General features: G+C 38.7%; 1 non-coding gene across 1 annotated transcript; it reads left to right on the top strand.

Annotated features, from left to right (window-relative positions):
- Positions 1-24,430: 24,430 nt before the first annotated feature.
- Positions 24,431-24,537, top strand: LOC127088936 (small nucleolar RNA R71). The gene has a single exon (XR_007790737.1). It is a non-coding gene; the product is annotated as a small nucleolar RNA R71 (small nucleolar RNA).
- Positions 24,538-25,063: the final 526 nt, after the last annotated feature.

Raw genomic sequence — 25,063 nt, 5'->3', positions numbered from 1 at the left:
TTAAGATAAATCCATTTCTCCCTTATAGCTGAACGATCACTTCTTCAATAACGAAGATCAATCTTTTGTACTAGTTAGTTAAAAGTTCAATTTTTGAGTGACTTTGTGAAAAGGTCTTAAATATGATCATTATTCAATTGAGCGATGCATGTACTATTATCTTCATTTATAGTTGTTGTATTTATTTTTACGGAAGACAAACCATAACTTTGTTGTATTTGTTGAATTAGGGATCTCAACCAAACATATTCTATACTTGCCCCCTGTAGTGATGAAAGTTTTGCATGATTAGATGAAGTTGTTGTCATGGTTTGTTTCATAAATTTCCATACAATTATTGGACCACCATAAGTAAACAAAATATCATGTTCGCGATCTACCATTATGAAGATCTGACAAGTAACTTACATATACATAACATGTTAATTCAAATTTGGATACTTTGGAATAAAATAAATTCATGTCCATTGTAACCCTAAGATAACAAAGTATATGTTTGACTCTGTTCCAATGTCTTCGTGTAGGAGAAGAATTATATCTTGCTAATAGATTCACATAAGTTGATGTATCACGCGTGTATAATTATCAAGATACATCAGTGCTTGAATTATACAGAGGTATGGTACTTTTGGACCAATTACTTTTTCATCCTCTTGTCAAGGTCTAAGAGAATCTTATACACATCCAATGATCTAACATCATAGGGGTACATAACATACAAGATTTGTCTTTATATGCATATTTTAACACCTTTTCTATATAACCTTCTTGATGTACAAACATTTCATTATTCAAATGCTCAATTTATAAACCTAGACATAACTTTATCTTTTTTTATGTCCATTATCCCAAATTGTTTCTTTAAGAGATTTATAACTTTTGAAATCTTTTCAGAAGTTCCAATAATATATATATGCCATTCACATAGACAACTGTTATAGGAAATTCTTTCCTAGATCTTTTCATAAAAATACAAGGACATATCGAGTAATATGTATATCTCTCCCTTATCAAATATTCACTGAGAAGATTATACCACATGTTTCCATATTATTTTAACTCATATAGAGACTTGTTCAATTTGATGAAGTAGCTTTCTCGAGATCCAAAATTATATATCTCTGATATATTAAACCCCTTGGGGAGTTCTACGTAAATGTTACTATCAAGTGAGTCATTCAAATAAATTATTATAACATCCATCATTTTCAAATTAAACCCTTCGTATGCTACAAGCCTAATTAAATATCAAAAATTAAATTGCATCCACTACATATGGATATTTTTCATCAAAATCAATCTTAGGTATTTGTTTAAATCATTGAGCAACAAATCAAGCTTTGTATCTCAAAATTTTTCCATTATTGTTTTTCTTTTTCACAAAACGCTCACTTATATCCAATTAGTTTCACACCTTGAGGTTATAGGATTGCAAGTCCAAAAATGAGTCGTTTGTAAAGTGAGTTTAATTCTTCTTCAATTGGATCTGTTTATTTTGGTCAATTCTCACTTTATCTACAATCTTTGATAGACTTTGATTCATGATCCTCGTTATCATTTATCGTGTTTAGCGCTATATTTCATACAAAGACATTGTCAATATTGACTTTATTTTGGTTCCATCATTATTCATTTATGACATAATTTATCGAGATCTCTTTATTTTCATAAATTTCAGGTACATGGTTAGTTCTTCTAGAACTCAAAAATAAATTATGCCAAAGAACTCTTAGAGTTTCCATATACTCACTTGAGTCATCTTTAATTTATCACATTTTCTTGTAGAGGACTTTTAATATTGGAACCAACTTTCCTACTTTGATTGGAGTATTAGGAGTTGATAATTAGTTTTATAAACTTTCCAAATGAGAAATATATTGAATTTCTGGTTCATATACATTTATACAAGGATCAAGATAAAAAATTATTTTAAATTATTCATTTTTACTTCTAATTCACTTTTCAACCACATAATCTCTCCCCTTAATATTAGAAAATTTAATTTCTCAATTTATAATCAACCTACTGGGATGTAACCACGTATCCAATTATTTTCTCAAATTATATCTCAAACATGAGATTCATATCAAATATATTTTTCCAATATTATTTTAGGAGTCGTCTTAATGTATAATGTATTATATTGGAGTAATTGGAAAATACACAGCACATCCAAAAGTTCACTTAGATAAGAAGTATTAGGTTAGTAACCTGAAATAAATTATAAATGAGAGAAGAAACATATACTATTGTGTTGGCTTAATGAGAATAAATATCTTAATGATCATGCTTTATGTGTTTCCAATACCTAATTTAGAATTTATGATCTCAAGAGTATCAGTCATATAATTAACATTACACGTCTAAAGAATGGATATTCAAGTTCAATTCTTTTATGAGCATATGCTACAAGATGTTCAATATCAATTTTAATAATATATGTGATACTTATAAAAAAAAGTAATAAAAAATTCATAAAATGAGATCTTAGATTGAGAGAACAATTTCACAATATTCAGGTTGTGAGTAGACAATAAACAATTGCATGATATTTGAATCGATGCAACAATTAATGTCATAAAAAACTCAATTTCTCAATTTTTTTAATTTGATTTAGAAAAACTTAAAATTTATTGTATTGAAAAATCTTCTGGTTATTCGATATTAGTTTTACATCATAATACATATGCATGATCTTTTAGTTAAGAAAAGAATTTCATAAACTTTTGGTTGTGAGTAGACAACAAACATATGCATGATCTTTTAGACGATGCAATAATTAATGTCATAAAAAATACTCAATTTCTCAAAAAAATTATTTCTTTTAGTAACACACAAAATTTATTGGATTGGAGAAGCTTTTGGTTCTTCAATACTACTTTTCACATCATATTGAAGGTGAGAAGGTTATACACAAGAAAGGGGTTGAATTGTGTATGGGGAAATTTACTTCTTTTTGTTAAATCTGTTTAGAACCTAAGATGTCAAGCTCAGATTGTGATCCAAGTAAGAGTCTGAATCTGATCAGAGTCTGACTTTTGAGTTTTTTGCATAATGGAATGTAAATCCATAAGTAAAGAAAGAGACACACAATATATTCTGGTTTCTCTCAAACCGAGAGTAGTCCAGTCCCCTTGTAACACAAGAGATTTTCACTATAATCACTCAAATTACAATTTGCTCAATTAACCTATAAAGTGACTTCTGAAGCTACGTGAAATATACCCGAGCGTATCGCAGGCTCAAAGATACAACAAAGTCGTCATCGAACTTTATTTATTCCTGAAGGAAAGAGAAAACAACGATAAAATCTGAGGGAAAGAGAAATGGGTAAGGAAGTCAGTTATGCAAGGGGAATGTATTAGCACCCCTAACATCCATGGTACTCCATGGGAACCGTTTTGAATATTCTTTGCTATAATAGGTGTTATTATCTGAAAATTACTCGCGAAAAGGGAACGAGGGTTAATAGATAAGTGTGAAAAAAGGTGAGAAATATATAATTATGAGAAAATGAAAGGAATAGATAATTTTGCTCGCTAAGGATTTGGGCCCTCGTGGCTACGTATCCTTATTCGTGCAATGAGGAAATCAGAGCTTCGTAGTTCGTGGAACTAGGATGGATGCGTTAGTTATTTTTAGTGGACAGTATTAACGTTCGCGTTCTATTGTCGACTGGCTTGTATGCTCGAGCATGTGAGCTTTAAGCGTCTTTCTATTTGCGGTAGAATGGATGAACTCGGATCACACTCTAGGCTTAAATGTCATTCACAGTAGAACAAAAGTAACACGTCCTTTCTGAAAAGGTTTTAAACTAAAAATGAAGCCCAAAGGCAAAACTGAGTTTGATGAGGTGAGTTTGCTTTTATTATGAAATGAGAGTCATGATTTGAATCGTACTAAAGTCTATGAATGGAGATGGATACAATGAGCAACCAGGTCATTCGTCCCGCACCCAAAGATATTCAGAATGAGGGTAGGAATCCTCCGGTCCCATTCCTTCTCCATTGTTTAAGGCTCGTAGCGTACAATCTTAATCGTAGGGTTAATTGTTTTTGAGTTTATTCACAAAATGGTTTTAGTTTTATTGGGAGAACAAAAGGATAGAAAGTGAAACCCTGAAAGGTGGAAGTCTGATCTTCAATCTGTGCTTCAATATGTGTAGAAAGACTTATCAATTATTCAATTTAAATTTCACTAAAGTCTATGAATAGAGGCGAATACAGTGAGCAACTGAGTCATTCGTCCCGCACCTAAATATATTTAGAATGGGGTAGGAATTCTCTAGTCATATTCCTTCTTTACTAATTAAGGCTCATGACGTGCAATTTTAATCATAATCGTTGAGTGTTAAATTTGAATTTCCTTGCAGCTTCCCATGATTAAGGGTTGTCTTTGGATGATGAAGAGGCTTGTTAATCAATTTGAATCAAGTTATGCTAAAGCCTATGAATAGAGGTGAATACGATGAGCAAACAGGTCATTCGTCCCGCACCCAAAGATATTTATAATGGGGGTAGGAATTCTCCAGTCCCATTCCTTCTCTATTACTTAAGACTCATGGCACACAACTTGGCTCATGATTAACAAGTGTTGAATTTTGACCTTTGTAGTGCTTGAATAGGAGTCATGTCTTGTACTGATTTGAATAGCTTGAACTCTCGATCTTGATCTTTGAACCTTGATTGAACTTGGAGATCCAGTATCCAGCATCTTGATCACAAGGACTTGCTTTATCAAGTGATAATGTGTCTTTTAATCACTTGACTAAGCTTGGAGAATTAAGCACAGTCAAAGGATTTAGTCAATCAAAGCGTACTTTGATCAACTTAATCAGTGGGGAAAAACTAGTTGAAAGTGAATACAACTACCTAAAGGGTTAATGTTTATTTGAAATAGTTTTTCAAAGCCTAAACTATGAGAACATGCAAAAATTGGACTATTTCTATCCTAGGGTCAAAACGGTCATTTGACAATTATGGAAGATTGAATTAAAATTCTAATCATAAAAATCCTAATTAAACTCAATTAATTTTTCTCTTAAACTAGTCTATTTCTAAACTCAATTAAGTTCTAAAATATCCCAATTTCTAAAATCGTTAATATTCCTAAAAATTCTATTCAAATATAATTTCAAATCTAAAGCAAGAACTAGAAAACCTAGCAAAATTCCTAATGTTTTTGGAGATCCCAATTAACCCCTAATTGATCTAATTAACCTAAATTCTAACAATCAAAATTATCCAATTAACAAACAAAAATAAGGAAAATAGAATGGGCCTTTGCAAAACAGGGGTGCAGGCTCGGTTGGGGTGTGTGCTGGAAAAGAGGGCAAGAAAGGGTCCAAATGCATGGGCTTCAGTTGCCAAAGCCCAATGCTGAACATGTCACTTTCAGCCAGGGTGTGCAGCAAAGTAACTAGAGTGAGAGGGTACTGCACCGGGCTTGGAATGTGACAAGCCCAAATAGAAATAAGCCCAAAGATTGAGGACTGGTTTGAAAAAACACAACAGAAATTTGAACATGTTTCCGTGCTCCTTCTCCATGGAAGCTCAGACGGCCGGCGCCGGAGCTCCACTGTGGGCCACCGCGCCAGAAATCGCTTACGGCGGCGGCGGCCACCAAAAATGAACAACGGAACCACCACCATCTTCGTTTCCATCTCCTGAACAAGAAACTAAACTCCAAATTCTCTAATTTATGTCCTAAATTCAATATCTGAGTCCAAATCCTCAAGAATCCCAAAAAACTCAGATCTAAAATACTCCTCCATGAGCAAGATTCAAAGCTCCTTATGATAGGGGTTTGCAATAATATGACGCAAGGTTCAGCATAGCAACAAAATACGATGAGATGATGAAAAATGAACCTACCTCCGAAGCTGATACTTGCTCCGGCGAGTGTTGATCGGAGAAGATGAAGACGGAAAATCACTTGTATAAACCGGTATAGTATTGCTTTCGCTTCCTTCCGATTAGTTTGTCTTCCCACTCTTCTTCTTTAAAATACTGTAGTGTGATGAGGTTGACCTCACTCTTCTTGAAGCTTCAATGTGAATCTTCAATGGAGTTTTGGAAATTGAGGTTTGAGTGTGAGGGTGATTGCAGAGAGATGATGATTGCAAAAAGTGTAGAGAGTGTAAAGAGTCGAGAAGACTTCAAATGATAATGAAGGTGAGAATTTATAATGATTAGACTTGGGATTAATATGGCTTGGAGTTAGGCTTGGAGTTAGTTAAATGAGGTTTGGAGTTAGTTGGGATGAACTCAGTGAGTTTAGGTGGTTACTCACTGAGTTGGAAGTTAGTTGGTTGGTTAACTTAATGAAATGTTCAAATGATTGTTTATGACTGGCCATTGCAGGTGAAAATTGGAATAATGACACACGGTTTGATTGGTTTAGGTGCAAGATAGAACCAATACACTCAATCATGACTTGGAATTGTAGGTTAGCAATTGTATGGTCATGTTGTGCAAACTGTGGTTTTGGTTATGTTTGTGTAGGTTTAAGTGTTCACAATGTGTGTGGTTGAAACTTGGTGAGGTATTGAACTTGTTATTAGAAGTTTCATCGAGTGTTCATGATTTTTTCTGGTATTTATACAGTTATGCATTGGTTTTGAACTGCAAGCCTTGGCTATTTTTGATGGTGGGAGTTCATGTTTCAATCCAAAAGTCCCATTCTCACAACAGTGCAAAAATTCCTGTAAAACAAGCTATGAGTCGACTCAAACAGGGAATGAGCCGACTCAAACAGAGTTTATCCCAGGGTTGAGTCGACCTGGGAGTTGACTTTTTCGGACCCGCGGCGAAATGGTTCGAAGGAAAACGGAAAATGAGTCGACGCAAGGAGTGAGTGAGTCGACTCAAACGAAATTTCCTAGAATTGATTCGACCAGGGAGTTGACCTGTTCGGACCCGAAGGAACATGGTTCAAAGAAGAGGGGGGAATGAGTCGATGTAAGGAATGAATGAGTCGACTCAACTAGATTTTCCAGAATCAGGTCGACTTGTGACTCGACCTGTTCGGACCCGAAAGTTTTGCATCGAGTCATGAGTCGACTCACAGGGTTAAGACTTCCAAAAATGAGTTTTTTGCAATGTATTATGACATTTTCTTGCATTTCTTGTATGTGATGGATATTTTGAGAATGAAAATGAAAGGAATTAGCCCATTGAATGAAAATGAATTGACTTAACACATGAATATGATCATAAACTCAAACCCAAGATCTATAACTGACACATAAAAGTGAGGAACGTGAACCTACAGACCCAAGCAATAGTAGCATGACAAGGATCATATGAACGAATGAAGGGGGTGAAAGTCATGAGACCAAGGACATGGATTATGACTAATAGACTCAAGCACCAATGGTGGAGACACAAACACGGAGATCAAATGACTGGACGCGGCTCGGGAGGCTGAGCGAAACACACATCGAGTGAAAGATCACCTAAGATTAGGGTTAGGAGCCAATCACAAAACTCCACCAACAATTCCTCCGACCATGGGCCCATAACTAGTGTTCATAAGCCCTATTCATGCACGGAGACCAAGCAACAAGATCCCTCAAGATCAAGAATTAGGGATGCAACCCACACGATGAGCAATACCAAAATCTTAAATCCAAACCGGCTTTGTTAACCAAAACCTTGAATCTATGATGTTTGTTAATCAATGTTAATCGTGAATGATTGATGAACATGAATGAGGTTAGGTAAAAAGCAAAAATGGGAGGGTAAATTTTGGGGTATGACAGCTACCCCTAATTAATCTTCTCGGACCTGAAGGTATGAATAACAACGGCTTTCAAACATACACGGTAGGAGAGGATTAAATACTAGAATAACCAAGAAATTTTCCCGTAGGGAATGAATGAAATGAGTGAGATGTAAGGTAAGGGTATTAATGGGAAGTTGTTCAACGGATGGTGTATAGGCTATGTATATGGTTATCTGTTAGGGATAAACTGACATGTCTGTGGGGGAAATGAGTCATCTGTACAAAGGAATGTTCGTAAAGATATGCATGAAGTATGCAATATGTTATGCATGCGGATTGATATTTTTCTCGTCTTTCTCTATTCTTTTCATTCTTTCCTTTTTCGTTCTTTTCTTTTTTCATTCTTTTCCTTTTTTTCATTCTTTTTTTTTTTTATTCTTACCTCCACTAACAAGTTCTTGGCTTATAACCAAAGATTGAAATATCCACCCAGGATTCCATGAAGGTAAAAGAATTGTGTTTTTGCACAAGGCAAGTGATGCTTGATCTGACTATATATAAAATATAGTCTATCGGGTACTTGACTGCAAGTGCACAGTCTAGTCGCTTTAGTTTTAAAAGATATCGATCCCACAGGGACCTATGGTCAAACTAGTGTTACTAACGTCACTATGTTTAGCTAAGGGAATTGATTAGTAGAAGTTCGGGGGTAATATAGTAAATTTAAGGGGAATTTTTGGTTTTAAGAAAGAATTAATGGAAGGAATCAGTATGCAGCGCATCAATTGTTAGGGATTCGATAAGTCACCGGTGAATCGTTTAAATGCCAAATATCTCTTAGTAGAAAACGTTTATTTAAAAGGCTTTATCTCACACTCTCGTGGTTGTTGATTCGGCCTATAACTTTAAGTCAGAATATACGCTCTCGCTGTCCCATTTGAAGTCAAAATTACTTTTTGAAAATAAATAAGTTCTAATTGCTTTTAAAGTGCTCTCGCTGTTTTTAAACTCAATGCTTAATTTTTACTATCCAGCTCGAGCCTCACGCTCTCGCGATTGTTGGTTCTCACCTTTGTTAATTTCCCACTCTCGTGGCAAAATCGTATTAAATAGCTTTTCACGATTTTGTGACAAAGTTAATTAAATTTAAATCAAAAACTTCAGCCTAAAAGATTCTTTGAGAAAAAGAGTTTTCACTGGTTATTATTAAATCCCATCAAATTAAGTTGCTACATACCGATACCGGTGGTTTAGCCGGACATATTAAATAAGGCAAACACAAGGCATAAACAGATCAACATTGCGGCAAACGTGCTTATAATGATAAATGGGCAATAACATTAACAATTCAATAAAAACCTGGAGATCGAAGTAACAGAGTATAGCGATTCTTGGAGTACTTGAGCAGTCCTCCACAAGTCGGTAGGCTTTGCTTCTTCAATACAAATTACTACTAAAATTAAATAAAGTGTAGTAGTTCCCCAGTGTAGGAAACTACTACTATGGCTAACTAGAAAACGGAAAGGGAAAAGGGAAACTCTAAAAAGAATGGCGAATAAAATAAAGCAACGGAAACAAGGTTGCTGGAAAGAAAAAAATGCTAAAAGCTAGAAAGCTGTAAAACTAAATTCCAGAGCGTAAGTGTAAAAGTAGGCGTCCCCAATTTTTCCCATTCTGGTCCTTTATATAGTGTCCATTAGGTCTTGATGGTTGAGAAAATCAAGGGAGACTTGGTTTTGAATGAGGAATCCGTGGGAATAAGTTTGTTGGAGGAGATTTAGACACGTTTGGGTGCTTGTGGCTGACTGTTTCAAAGCGCATATTCTGGTCGCGTGACGCTCGTCATGGGCCTGTGACGGTCGTCACAGTCTGGGTCGTGACGAGCGTCATGAATCTGTGACGGTCGTCACATCAGCAAAATCTGCAAACTCTGCTTTTCTGGTTTTTCTGTGCTTTTCCACGTGTTTCTTCTTATTTTTCTTCCTTTTCTTCATTTTGCTCTTTAGTGCATGGAGATTCAAATACCTGCAAAAACAACACGAATACTTGCGCAATAATCGGGATATTAATTGAAATGGTGTGATCTTTGAGTGTAAATTAAGGCAATTATCTGATGTGTTTTCGCGTTATCAAAATCCCCTAAACTTGAATCTTTGCTTGTTCTCAAGCAAACACAATTTGAAAACAAAATTAAACGCGAATACATTACCCGTTTGTACGTGGTTGTCAGGTGGATTGTTAGGATGTCCGATATTAAGTAAAACACCAAAGATACTATGACGACACGAGCGTTCGGCTTTAGCATAGGTCTCTCCTTTACACAAGCCAGTTCGAATCATGCTATTATAGCTCGACCTAGTGTCTCTATTTCTATTTCACCCGGTTTCGTTCTAGCACAATCACATTAAGCCTTTTGCCTCCGCACGCACTTAGTGAAGTATCCAGTTAGTGACTTTGATCCTTTTCTTAGCACGGGGGTCTGGTACACTAGTGTGGTACCCCTTTATATATCCCCTTTTTGAAGGTTGTGGGGAATCGAACCATAGTTCGCCCTACCGAGTCCAGTACCAGGTACCTCTAGACCAACCAACTGGGGTTTCTATTCCTTCTTTTTGCATAACTTTGCAACCTTTTGTATGGTTCTTTTATCAATTTCTTAATAGCAACAGTATGAAGGAGTTTCTTAATTTGTAGGCATCAAACACTTATATTCATCGGCTCTCCACGTGGTTTGCGCTTGAGACGGTGCTGACTGCTAGTATAAACTACTAGGGGTTAATCTAGAATGGAGACTTAAGGTGTTGGTATAATGGTTATTCAAACTGATCTCGTAGAAATAAGGGATATAGGGTGTCGGGACGGTATCAATCTTGTTAGATCTTTCTTAGTTTTCCTGACAGCCTCCGCGAGACAACCTATGTACTCGTAGGGTATGCATTTAATCTTAAGGAAAAAAAAATTGTTATGCCAAAATATGTAAAAATGATTGAAAAGGACAAGCAAAAAATTTTGTATTGGCTGAAAATATTAGCAATAGAAACAAGTAGAGGAGTGATAAGGATTTCCTCCCATATTTAAACAATGCATTATCCTCAATGCGACAGTATACAGAAGTAAAAAGGAAAGAAACAAAAATCACTGCTCGTCATTACGCGGTTGGCTTCTTCGTGCTCTGGCTCTTGCTCTTGCGCGCTCACCTCGTCCTCGCTGGGTAGGATCCAATCCTACGTGCTGAGTGTATTCCTGGATTGCATCGACGCGATAAGTCAGGGAACTCATCTGGTCTGAAAGTTCCGCCATCCTCTGATCATGCCAGTTAGCATAATCGTGCTGATCCCGCTGCATTTGCTGGATCGCTTGCATCATTTCTGTTTGGCGGTCTTCCATTATTTGGTTGTGTCGTAACATCTCGGCGTAAATGTTTTCCATGGAGGCGGGTCTTCGTTCGCTTCTTCGTTGTCCTCGGGAAGAAGTCTCTGCAACATGCTCTTGAGGTGGTTGAGGCATGCCTCTGTCAAGCTCCTCTTCGACTTCATCTGTACCATTACCAGGATTTCCATCATTTGGCTCGGGGGGCTCCAGATCAAAAATCCAATTTTCCATTTCTCTTGGATCTGTGCGGTTCCTGTTGGGCATGATGATGCTCTGTACTGTCTTGTTTCTGACAACAGGATGATACTTCCCATCATCTCTTGCTTTGATTAGGTGTGAGGCATGGCAGTAGTCGATGTCGAGGAATTCTACTTCCAGGGCTGGTAAGTTGGCTAGCCTATCTCCCAGGTTCAAGCCTAATGCTATGGAGGTGATAATTCCCCCACAACAAAACACTTGGCTGCCTCTCATGCAAGCAGCCTGGATGTTGGCTAGTAGGAAAGGAGTAACATTGAATGCAATTTGGGAAAACACACAGTGGAGAAGGAAAAGTTCCTTGGAGTTTACCTTGTGGTTGCTGACTCTTCCAAAAACTGTGTGCCCTAGGACTCGGTGAAAGTATCTAATGGCTGGATTGTGGATATATGTTGCGTTAAGCGTATCCCAGCTCGTTGCGTTCATGTTGGTAAGGTTGTGCCAAACTTGGAATGCTATCTCTGACCATCCTTCTGGGATGCAGCAGTGGATTCCTTCTCCATGTCGGAAACCAAGCATTCTCGCTATTTGGGTTTGATTAAGGGAATACTCGGTGCCGAACATTCTAAATATGGCTACACCGGTGAGATATTGGGTAGCGCCAGGGGGTGTGATGTATGAGTAGGAACTCAGAAATTCCAGGGTCAGCGCTTCGTAGGTTGGCTACAGCGTGGTACAGAGTTGCGTCAAGCTGGAGTTAGCTAGCATCCACTCCACACCCTCCAAAAGTCCTAACTCCCTTAGGCATTCGTGATCAACATACCTCGTAGCTTGAACGGGGCGCTGGTAGAGCTTGAGGTAGTTGCTTCTTTGGCGTTCGCCGGCTTCTCCATCACGGAATATGACGGTTGAAAGGTCGGGAGTAGATCTTTCTTGATGGGCCATTGATGAGTTGTATGAAATTTTTGGTTTTGGTGGGTGAGGCGGAATATTTGTGAGTTACACGCTTGAAGAAAATGTGAAGAATTTAATAGATGAAGAGCAGAATGTAAGAGAGTGATAATTGGTGAGGAAGAAAGGAGAAAGAGCGCCTGCATTTATAGGCGAGCTCTCTGGAATTCGTGACGGTCATCACAGGGGTGTGACAGTCGTCACGCGCAACAGATGCGTAACGATCGTCTGCAACGGTCATATGCTCATAACGGTCACTTTCATGCATGTGACGATCGTGCCAGATCTGTGATGGTCGTCACGTCTGTGAGACGGACGTCACCCTATAGTGACGGTCGTCACACGCTGAATTTCAAATTTTTTCTCTATCACAGGTTTCAGCAGCATATGATAACAGCAAAAATGCTAGCTAAGCAATTGAATTTTAACAACATAAATGCAAAAAATAAATAGATAGATGAAATAAGCATAAATAAATGAATAGCAATTGAATTAATAAATTGAAATTAAATGTAACATAGGAAAAAAAATTGTAGCGATAACATAGCAAACAAAAGCAATAGAACAAAAGTAATGAAATAAATAAATATGCTCCCTCCCCACACAAAACAAAGCAGTGTCCTCATTGCTTAGTGCGAGTAGGAGAAATCAGTGGTCAGTATTATTAGCCACGTTTTTGTCCCAATGCAGCGACAACTTCGTTCAGATAATGAAACTACTCAACGACTATATCCATCAGGCCTAGGACATCAAAGCGTATGAGCTTTATCTCTTCTTTCACAATGGTGATGTCAGTTTGGAAAGCATTCAGATGGGTGATGAGTGTAGCACCTCAAAATTGCACCTATCATTGTACATACATTCTTATATTAGGTCATAACATAACATGGTCCACTGCATAGCATTGCATTGTCCCTTTGCCTCAAGTGCAAGCCAGTCAAGAGAATTAGGTCAAACTGATCAGGAGATCAGTCAACCAAGCAAGCAAGTGTGTTTCTCAAGGAGCCAAGGCCCTAGGGTTGTTCCAACATGTTCACATGACTTGGGGATCCATTTGAAGTGTTTAGGTCAAAGATTGGATGCTCAGAGGTCATCATTCAATGCACAATCAGTCAGAAACCCTAAAAGGTCAAACTTGGTCAACTGTGACTGATTTTTTTTTGGTTTTGATGGATGGATTTGGTTTGAGAGAGCTTATTCATGTCCAAATAGGCCTCATATAACATGGCAAACATCATCATTGAAGAATTTGAAGCCAAATCAGAAATTTCCAAAAATAGAAACTGGACCTGTAATTTTAACTGCCAAAAATGGAAACTTCTTGAGCCTAAACCTACATCATGATACAAGCTTCAAATGAATTTTTGCCCAACATGAAAGTTGAAGATCTTGTTCTCCCATTTCCAAAAAGTCCAAGAACTCTCAATTCCCATGTATGGTTGGCAAGTTATGATCAATTCATTTTCAAAAATTCTTGAACTTCAAAAGGCCATATCTCTCAAACCATTTGGCCAAATTTGGTGAGGTTTTTTCCAACAAGTCATATTTAACCTCCTCTTTCCAAAAATGTAACTTTCATGCACCAAAACCTCATGGATCAAAATGGACTTTTTTGACTCACTTGAATTATTTTTAAGTGAAGTGAAATTATGAACTTTTGATTTAACCATTTTTAATCCACTTTGCCATTCAAATATGTTCAGACATGTTAAATGGGTTGTGTTACAAGCCCAAATTCGTGGCCTTTGCCATTACACCTCACCATTTGAATAAATGTGGCAACTTAGCAAATTGATTCATTTAAGCAAAACATGATTAGCATACATGGATTAAAGCTTAAACAGAAGTATATTAACATTTTTCTGATCATTTGGTAGCCCTAGCAGCCATCAATTGAAGACAGAAAAAACTCTTTTCTCTCAAAAAGCTCATTTCCTCATTTTTGAACTTTGGCTAAAAAACCCAAAAGAACTCGAATTGTCTTGTTGGTTTCCTCATGTGCTCACCATTTTGAGTTGATTGCAAGCTTCATTTTCCTACTGTAAAGCACTCAAACAACTGTTTCATCCAAAGCTCCATCAATGGCAGATCTGGTTTGAAGACATTCCAAAGGTTGTTGAGCTACAAGTCACTAACCATTCATCATTGCAAGCTGGAAAGGGCATCTGTTTTGAGCCAAATCCTCAAACCACCACTGTTTCAGCTCTGTCTTCAAGAACAAGTAAATTTGCGATTCACTTATTTCTCTAAACCATGCCATGCTTTAGGTAGGTTTTGTTTCGCTGATTCTATTGAGCTTTGGATCCATAAAAATGGTCGAGTGATGAGTGAATAATGATGATTTGAAGTTGCATGTTAAATGTTGTTTTTGCTTATTTCTTTTGTTTTAGTTTAAGTTACTGAAAATAAATGATAGAATGTTGATGATGATGCTTGGCTGGTTCGAATATTGCTCTCAATTTGTGTTTCTGGAAAATTAAATGGTTGAGTCGAATTTGAGATGATGAGTACTGTAGCTGTACAAACCCTATTTTTCCAAAACCCAGAAATCTGGACTGCATCGCGTTTGTGTTTGTTTGCATGAGAAATCTACTATTTCATTGCCATGCCCTGTTACCGAGTGCCACGTCTCCCAGCAATACTCACCGTTTCATTAAACTTTCCCAGATATTACAAATATGCCACGGCAGGGTTTATTTGGTTATTCAAATCATTTTATTTCATAATATTATTTCATCTTGTTACATAAACTTCTAAAATTCATAATTCAATCATATTAAATCCAAAATTCATGGAAATTTTTGCATTGTGTTCATCTTGATGTCTAGTATTTTATCATGATTTTTGCTGATTTTTTTGGATGATCGAATTTTAAATGGTATTAGGGTTTTGTTCATGTGTCTATATTTTGTACCCTTTGCCAAAACCTTTGTGAAATGATGATGCATTATCCAATGGCCCTGAAATTTTTTGTGCTTAAACTAGACACACTCATGGTGATTTTGGTATAGAGTTTGTGAATTTATCTTATCTGGATTGTGAGTTATGAATTTTTGAAGTAGGGTGTGACAATTTGTGTCACACCATTGATATGTAACTTCATGATTTTTGATACCATGCTTCTTGACCTCAATTTGATCTGAATTTTTGCATGAACCTACTCTTGTATGTCTAGTTTACATGTGAATTTTCTTGGAATTATTTATGGCATTTCCCAATTGTTTGAGATTTTCTCCCCTGTTTGACCAAAATGTTGACCTTATGTGATGCATGTGCCCATTTGTTTTGTGAAATGCTCATACTTTATTAGATGGACATGAAATTTTACATGAGATAACTAGACATCCTAAGCTTTGCCATGGTTTTTGTCCCATTCATTTATCATATGCCATCTCTGATTTATGAATTTTTCAAGTTGATGCATGTTTGGTTGACTTCTTTGAGCATGTTCAAAATTGCTTTGACTTTCTGATTTTCATTGACTGCCTTCCACTTGTCCAAATAAAATGAAATTTGACATGCTTACCATGCTATGTGTTAGGATTGATCATGATTTATTTGATGATTTTTGGAATTGATTATGATTGGTTTTGAGTTAAGTCTTGCTGTTGACTTCTATGAGCTCTCATTTGCCATGCTTTGACTTCTTTTGCTTATGAAATGATGATGATGCATGATATGAACATGAAACCAATTGGGTTTGCTTCCTAAATGTTTGAATTTGATTTTGATTGGACATTGCTTGCTGTTTTGACTTTCTCATTCATTTTTGACCCTAGGCTTGTCCTAGTGGTCCTGTGGCTTATGTTTGAGTTCATGTTTTCAGGTTAAGCTACAAATGCTTCAAAGAGATCATTACAATTTGATTGAGTTCATTTGATTTATCATGAGCTAACCCCTTTGTCTTGTAGGTTGCTTGGCTCATATGCCTTGGGCTTTGTGCTTTGCTCATTTGTCTGTTTGTTTTGACTGTTGATTCCTACTTCCTGTTGCTTTAACTTTTGAATTGTGTACTGATCTGTTTGACTATTTCAGGTACCATTAGTTGCTTAGTTCTTTGAACTTGCTTTGCTTTGCTTTAATAGCAACTTGCTTTGAGGTATAATTCCTTTTTCTCCATGTAGTCTGGAAGACCTGGCCTGTTACTTGGCCAGGCAACTGTCTGAAGTCCTCCTTAAGAGGCAATGTTTGTGTATGTTTAAATCTTGTCCTTGTACATAGTCAAAGACCTCCTAAGTGAAGAGGCAATTGGCAGAACCCAAGGGATATGCAACCTATCCCCTGCTATTCTGTGTGTCATCTGCTTTGCTCACACCACTGTGTTGATGCATTGCAGACACAAACCCAAGATCTTGTACAATTGTACAGTTGAGTCAGTATCAAATGTGTAGAAGGGTTCCCACTTTCTGAACCCACACATTCTTGTCAAATGCTCTCCCTGACCAGGGATAAGAGCAATGAGGCACACCCCTCATCTCCTTTCATCTGCTTCACCTTAGCCCCTCAATGGCAAGGTTAAGAGCAACATCTACCCAGTTCCAGAGGTTTGTTTGTTGAGGTTGATATGACCCCTTGACTAAAACCTAACCTTGATGTTTGAGCCCCTTGTTGGTGTGTTTATTTCATGCTGTATGTGCTTGTGTGGTGTGATTGTATCCCCTAGGTTTGCTAGACTCCGCGTAGTCTCGTTTGCATGTCAATTAAGGTAGCACGGTTCCTTCGTCTAGGACTTCCTTTCTTGCTTGAGCTTTCCTAAAACACAAACAAACATTATCCCCTCTTAAGGATACGTTAACTCCTTCTACTACAGGTGAGTAAGTCTCCAAAGGTCGAGCATCAGGTAGATTGTGCAGTGACGTTGTCCACTTAAAAAACACAAACCAACAGGAATAGTTTAGCCGAACTACGGCAACTCTGATTCTCATGTCCAGATGAGATACGTAGGCACGAGATGCGATGTCTTGTCGAGTTTGACTAACAACTAACACTAATTCTTTTCTCTCGCCCTCGTTGCGATTGAGACCTCCCCTTTCTCTTGCCCTAGTTGCAATCGAGACCCTTGCTTCCTGTGTAAGTTAGGTTAGGTGTGGCTTGCTTCCTGTGCGAGTCATGTTTAGGATAGGCTTGCTTCCTGTGCAAGTTAGCTAGAAACCTTAACTTAGGGACGATTTTGCATGACAACATCTAGGCTCGAGTCGTAGTCTCCCTAGTGTTGTGTCTCCCTCTGTTATCTGGTTAGGCTAGTCTTTTTTCCCTGCGTAGGGGAACTACGTCGCCCTGATCCTCATACCAGATGAGGTACGTAGGCAGAAGATGAGCTGATCTCTCCGGGCGCCCTTTTTTTCTTTTTGTGTGTGTTGTTTGACAGTTGCTAGGCTCGAGTGCCTGACTCCTTAGCAATTTGTTGTCTGTTTGTTTGAGTGTGTGCTTGACAGTTATAGGCTCGAGTCCCCAACTCCCTATTAACCTGTTGTGTTGTTGTGTGCTTGGAAGCTGATGTAAGTCCCTCAAGTGGCATTCGGGTTCCAGTGTAGGTGTTTGTTTTGGTTCGGATGCTGATGTAAGTCCAGTGATTGGCATTCAGGCTCCACGTTTGCCTTTGCTTGTGTTTGTTTGTGTGCGTGTCAGCCGAGCTACGAATGCTCTGATTCTCCTTCGTCCAAGGAGATACGTATGCATAGGATGCGATATCCTAGCGAGCATGTGTCGTTTCCCCGGTCCGAACTACTTCGACTCTGATGTCTATGCCTGATAGACTAAGTAGGCCCAGGATGCGATATCCTGCCGAGTCAGTTTCAGTCTTGTTTGTTTTCTTGTGTCTCTTTCAGCCAGTGCGTGTGTGTGAGAGCAGCGTTTTTTTAGCAACCATTTTCCTTCCTTTTGTGCGTGGATCCCGTCGAGTACGACGGATGCGTAGGGGTGCTAATACCTTCCCTTCGCATAACCGACTCCCGATCCCATTCTCTTTGGTCGCGAGACCACGTCTTTTCCAGGTTTACTCTGAGCGTTTCCTTTCCCTCCTTTGGGATAAATAACGCACGGTGGCGACTCTGTTGTTTCTTGTTTTCCCGCCGGTTTTTCGCGTAATGCGACAATGAGCATGGCATGATTATCAGCATAAGATGGAGGAACCGGTTCATCAATGTTATAATAGTTAGGAGGTGTTTCAGGGTCAGATTCTTCCATTAGGATAGGGTCATTGATACATTCATATTTAGGTGGGATCGCAGGAGGTGAAGGTGGATCAATAGGGTGTTCCTCTAAGTCGTAGAGCCAGTTATCTCGGTTGTGAACACTCGTTTTCTCATGGTTAGGCAAGGTGAATAGTCGAACCACTTCGTTACTGATTAGATAATCAAAGGTATTCGTCCCAATGTTTCCTATGATTCTACGGTTAAAGCAAAATTCAATATCCATTGGACGGATGTTTCCAAAAGGTACAAGCTCATAAAGTGGGCGTACAAGTCCTATGGCGTCTGCTATCATGGTTACTAGGCCACCTATGATTATTGGGGTATGGTTATTCTTTGTAAGGTGGACAAATCTTTCCATCATGAATGTCACTATATTGACGTGTCGACCTTGATCGACACATAGCAAGACGAAGAGTTCATCGTGGGACACTAAGGTGTTATTCTCTTCCTTACCAAATAAGGTGTGGGCTAGTATTTTATGAAAGTATCAGATAGCAGGGTTATGGATCTTTTATGAGTGCATCTCATTCGGGTTAGAGTTGGATTCTCCGGATATGCTACCCCAGAAGTCATAGAGGTCAATGTCATCGATAAGGTCCTCCTGGCGGGTAGTAAAAATGAAAGGGCCACTAGGAAATCCTAGGAGGTCAGCAAGGTCTCGACGGGTGTAGGTGAAGTCCATGCTAAATAGCCTAAAGGATATCAACCCTTTGTTAAGTCCGTAACCATGCTCAAGAATGTATACAAGGGAACTCGGGAATTCTAAGGTTAGTTCACGGTACGTGATAAACCGTCTCTTAATGGCTGCATTCTCCCACCCAAGCTGGTTAAACATAAATAGGATGCTATCTCGGATGCCTAATTTATCCATGGTCGGTCCATCATAATATATGGTCAATGCCATATCCTTCCGGGCTAGATAATCATACCGCATGCGTTGAACTCTGCCTCTGAAAACTGTCTCTGGTTGTTGCATGATGAAAGTAATTAACTAACTAGTTAGTAATTTTCCTGGTTGTCAGTATCCAATATGTCTAAGTTAGTTACTAGAAAAAACAAGAGTGGCTGCAAAGAATCAAGAAGAGGGGAGCAAACAAAATAAAGAAGAAAATCAAAGAAGGGAAAAATAGAGCGTAAGAAAAATAACGAAAAGAGAAAAAGGTGGGTTGTCTCCCACTAAGCACTTTGTTTAATGTCGCAAGTTCGACAGTAGTGTCGCGTTGTACTAGGTTTAGGGTTGAGTGGGAAGCTCTATGAGTCTGAGACTATTCGAATAGTCTCTGTTTTCTATATTATGATAGTGCTTTAAGCGCTGCCCGTTCACTACAAAAGGGTCACTATTTCTACCTTTTATTTCTATCTCGCCACTAGTGAGAACTTTGGTGATCTCGAAAGGGCCAAACCACCGAGATTTGAGTTTTCCTGGAAAAAGTTTAAGTCTTGAATTAAATAGAAGCACTATGTCTCCGACTTTAAACTCCTTCCTAGAAATGCGTTTGTCATGCCATCTTTTAGTTCGTTCTTTGTAGACCCTAGCATTCTCGTAAGCGTCCAATCTCAGCTCTTCTAATTCGTGGATGTCCAGAATCCATTTCTCGCCTGTGGAAGTGTAGTTTACGTTAAGGGTTTTAATTGCCCAATACGCTTTGTGTTCCAATTCTACAGGGAGGTGGCATGATTTACCATAAACTAGTTTGAAGGGTGTGGTTCCTATCGGGGTTTTGTGAGCCGTCCTGTAGGCCCACAAAGCTTCCTTTAGTTTGGATGACCAGTCTTTTCTGGATATTCCTACGGTATTCTCAAGAATTTGTTTTATTTCTCGATTTGAGACTTCGACTTGCCCGCTAGTTTGTGGATGATACGGTGTTGCTACACGGTGTCAGACTCCATATTTCAGAAGGAGTTTTCCAAATATAATCAATATGAAGTGGGAGCCACCGTCACTGACTACTAATTTTGGCACACCGAATCTGGGAAATATAATGTTCTTGAATAACTTAATCACTACTCATGTGTCATTTGTTGGGGAGGCTACAACCTCGATCCATTTTAAGACATAGTCGACAGCAACGAGTATGTATTTATTACCAAAAGAAGCTGGGAATGGTCCCATGAAGTCAATCCCCTATACGTCAAAGACTTCTACTTCTAAGATTCCTGTTTGTGGCATTTCATCGCGTCTTGAGATGTTTCCAGTGCGTTGGCACCGATCGCATTTTATAACCGCGTTATGGACGTCTTTCCATAGAGTAGGCCAAAAGAGGCCGGATTGCAGGATCTTAGTGCAGGTCTTTGAGGTACTTGCATGCCCTCCATAGGGGGCGGAATGGCAATTAAAGATTATATCATCGATTTCATCCTCAGGAACACATCGACGGAAAATACCGTTGGTCCCTTTTTTGAAAAGAAGAGGTTCATCCCAATAATACTGTTTTAGATCGTGAAAGAACTTCTTCTTTTGTTGATAAGATAGGTCCGGTGGAAGTACTCCGACGGCTAGGTAGTTGACAAAGTCAGCATACCATGGCAGAGTTGCATTCGCGTGTACTTCTTCCACGGATTCTTCTATTCCTGTATCGTTTAATGTCAGTTCAGACATATCACTTTCCATTTGGGCTATGAGTCGTTCGTAAGGGAAATCGTCATTAATTGGGATTTGTTCAGGCTTGTTCCCTTCGATACGAGATAAGTGGTCTACTATTACGTTTTCAGTACCTTTCTTATCTTTTATTTCTAAATCAAATTCTTGTAAGAGAAGGATCCATCTTAAAAGTCTTGGTTTGGCCTCCTTTTTACTTAACAGATATCTAATAGCAGCGTGGTCAGTATGGATGATAATTTTTGCCCCTACCAGGTAGGAACGGAATTTGTCCAAAGCGAACACTCTAGCTAGAAGTTCTTTTTCAGTGGTGGCGTAGTTCATTTGGGCAGGATCAAGCGTTCTACTCTCATAGTAAATAGCATGAAGCTTATTATCTTTCCTTTGTCCCAGTATTGCGCCTACTGGGTAATCACTTGCATCGCACATGATTTCAAATGGTAATCTCCAGTCAGGTGGTTGCATTATAGGTGCGGTGATTAAAGATGTTTTCAGTTGATTGAACGCTGTTAAGCATTTTTCATCAAATATGAAGTAAGTGTCTTTCATTAATAATCTAGTAAGTGGCTTGGTTATTTTTGAGAAATCTTTAATAAAACGTCGATAGAAATCGGCGTGTTCTAGAAAGCTTCTTATTCCTCGTACGGTTTTCGGAGGTTGAAGGTTTTTTATAATTTCGATTTTAGCTTTGTCTACTTCAATTCCTCTGTCAGATACCACGTGACCTAATACAATTCCTTGTTGAACCATGAAATGGCATTTCTCCCAATTCAAAACTCTGCCCGCAAACAGAAAAATCGTTCATAAAGACTTCCATGATGTCGTCTATAAAATCTGCGAAGATTGCCATCATGCATCTTTGAAATGTTGCGGGAGCATTACATAGGCCGAATGGCATTTGTCGGTAGGCGAATGTACCATAAGGGCATGCAAAGGTAGTCTTTTCTTGGTCGTTAGGATGGATTGGGATTTGAAAGAATCCTGAATAACCGTCTAGATAGCAGAAGTGAGAATGCTTAGCCAGTCGTTCAAGCATTTGGTTAATGAAGGGTAGAGGGAAATGATCTTTATGAGTGGCTTTATTTAGTTTTCTATAGTCAATGCACATTCTACTTCCGGACACAACTCTTTGTGCTATGGACTCGCCTTTCTCGTTCTTAACAACTGTAACACCTCATTTCTTGGGTACTACATGAACGGGGCTAACCCACTGACTATCTGAGATCGGGTATATGATTCCAGCATCTAGAAGTTTCTTTACTTCATCGTTGACTATGGTACTTAGGATTGGGTTGATCCTTCTCTGGTGCTCTCTAGAGGTTTTACAGTCTTCCTCCAGCATAATACGATGCATACAAATCGAAGGACTTATTCCTTTTAGATCGGCGATGTTATATCCTAACGTTGTTGGGTATTTTCTTAGGACATCTAGTAATTTCTCAGTTTCCATCTGTCCTAAGTCAGCGTTGACTACGACTGGTCTTTTCAGTTCAGTGTATAGGAATTCGTATCTTAGGTTCTTTGGTAGTGTTTTTAGTTCCAAGTCAAGTTTCTTTGGGCATGGCATGTGGTTGGGTGTAAGTGCTAAGCATTCGCTTAGACTTTCGTTTTGGTATGGTTCAAGCCAATTATTGTCTTCAAGGATTGGAGGGATTTGGATTTTCATTATTTCAGAGTATGTGGTTTCTTCTATCTCCATCTCTCTCACGCATTCGTCTATGACATCGAGCAGATAGCAGGTGTCGTCTATAGCTGGCGCTTGTAAGAATTAGGTTAAGATGAATTCAACCTTTTCCTCTCCAACTTCGAATGTCAGCTTACCTCTCTTTACGTCTATTATTGCTCCGGCGGTAGCCAAGAATGGCCTTCCTAGTATGATAGGTGTATTGGCATCTTCTTTAATGTCCATGATTATGAAATCGGTAGGAATGTAAAATTGTCCTACACGTACTAGGATATTCTCTAGTATACCGACAGGATATTTGATTGAGCGGTCATCTAATTGAACAGACATCTTTGTCGGTCTTAATTCTCCCATACTGAGCCTTCTACAAATGGTTAAGGGCATTACGCTAATGATGGCTCCTAGATCGCATAGAGCTTTGTCTATGATGAATTTTCCAATGACACAGGGTATGGAGAAACTACCTGGGTCTTTTAGTTTGGGAGGCATGTTATTCTGGATTATGGCGCTACACTCGGCAGTAAGTGTAACTGTTTCGTCATCCTCAATCTTTTTCTTATTAGATAGGATTTCCTTAAGAAATTTGGCATAGGAGGGAATTTGTGTGATGGCTTCTGTAAAGGGTATCGTAATGTTTAATTGCTTCAGAAGTTCAACAAATTTCCTAAATTGATTCACAGTTTTAGAACTTTTGAGTCTTTGAGGATACAGAATGGGTTATTTATAAGGAGGTGGAGGCACATAAGGTTTCTCTTTCTCTTCGGCCTCTTGGGTATTATCTTCTGTTTCCTTTGGTTCATTCACCTGCTCAGTTGAGGTTTTATCTGGTTTTTGGTACATGGCAGGGTTTTGGAGTCTTGGATGTACGGGTCCGTCTATTTCTTTTCCATCCTCAGTATAACGGCATTTACATGTCCCTTTGGATTAGGTTATGGCTGTCCAGGAAATGTCCCAGCTGGAGCGGCTGTAGATGCTTGGTGTTGAGCCAGTTGTGAAATATGTGTTTCAAGCATTTTATTGTGGGTGGCTAAGGCGTCTACTTTATTCGCTAGTTGTTTAAGTTGCTCGCTAGTGTGTATGTTTTGGTTCAAGAAGTCCTTGTTTGTTTGAGCTTGGGTAGCTATGAAGCTTTCCATCATCAATTCGAGATTTGACTTCCTAGGCATGTTAGGAGCATTATTAGTTGGCTTTTGATATCCAGGAGGAACAGCTGGTGCTTGGCCAGGTGCATACAGGGCGTTGTTATTCTTATACGAGAAATTAGGATGGTTTTTCCAACCTGGGTTATAGGTATTTGAATAGGGATTTCCTTATGTGTAGTTCACTTGATCAACTGGGACTCCTGCTAATATTTGACATTCTTGTGCAGTGTGTCCAGGGTTTCCACATAACTCACAGTTTGGAGTTACAGCATCCACGGTGGCTGCGGGTGGTATGGTCAAGTTATTTAATTTTTGGACAAGGGCATCTACCTTTGCATGAACATGGTCAAGGCTACTGATTTCGTACATTCCACCTTTAGTCTGGGACTTTTCTACTGGAGTTCGTTCACCTCCCCATTGGCAATGGTTTTGGGCCATGTTTTCAATTAGTTGATAGGCTTCGGTGTATGGCTTATCCATAAGTGCACCGCCCGCGGCAACATCTATTGTAAGTCTTATGTTATACAGAAGCCCATTATAAAATGTGTGAATGATCACCCAGTCTTCTAGACCGTGATGTGGACATATCCTCATCATGTCCTTGTATTTCTCCCACGCTTCGTAGAGAGATTCCACATCTTTTTGCCTGAATCCGTTGATTTGAGATCTCAGCATAGCAGTTTTGCTCGGCGAAAAGTATCGGGATAAGAAGATGTTCTTCAGTTCTTCCCATGTTGTAACGGAGTTGGAGGGCAAGGATTGCAACCAAGCCCAAGCTCTGTCTCTTAGTGAGAAAGGAAAGAGGCGCAGTCTTATCGCATCTTGAGATACACCATTCGCTTTTACAGTATCTCCGTACTGCACAAACTTGGTCAGATGTTCATTAGGATCGTCTGTTGGGTTTCCAGCAAATTGATGTTGTTGGACGGCTGATAATAGTGAGGGTTTCAACTTGAAATCGTTTTGATTAATAGCGGGGGCAACAATGCTGTTGTGAGGTTCTTGTTGAGACGAGGTAGTGTAGAATTTAAGAGGACGATTCTGGGGTCCTTCTTCAGCCATGTTTGGTTTTTCTTCTGATTTAGGAGGAAAGGAGATATTGGGAATACCGTACTTTTGTTGATATTCGTGTACCCGGCGTCTCACGTATAGAAAACACTCTAATTCAGGGATTGGTGGTGCTAAGTTATCGCCTTGTGAG

This window comes from Lathyrus oleraceus, chromosome 5 (assembly GCF_024323335.1).
Source record: "Lathyrus oleraceus cultivar Zhongwan6 chromosome 5, CAAS_Psat_ZW6_1.0, whole genome shotgun sequence".
Classification (NCBI taxonomy): Eukaryota; Viridiplantae; Streptophyta; class Magnoliopsida; order Fabales; family Fabaceae; genus Lathyrus; species Lathyrus oleraceus.
This window is presented reverse-complemented; position numbering and strand designations above follow the sequence as displayed.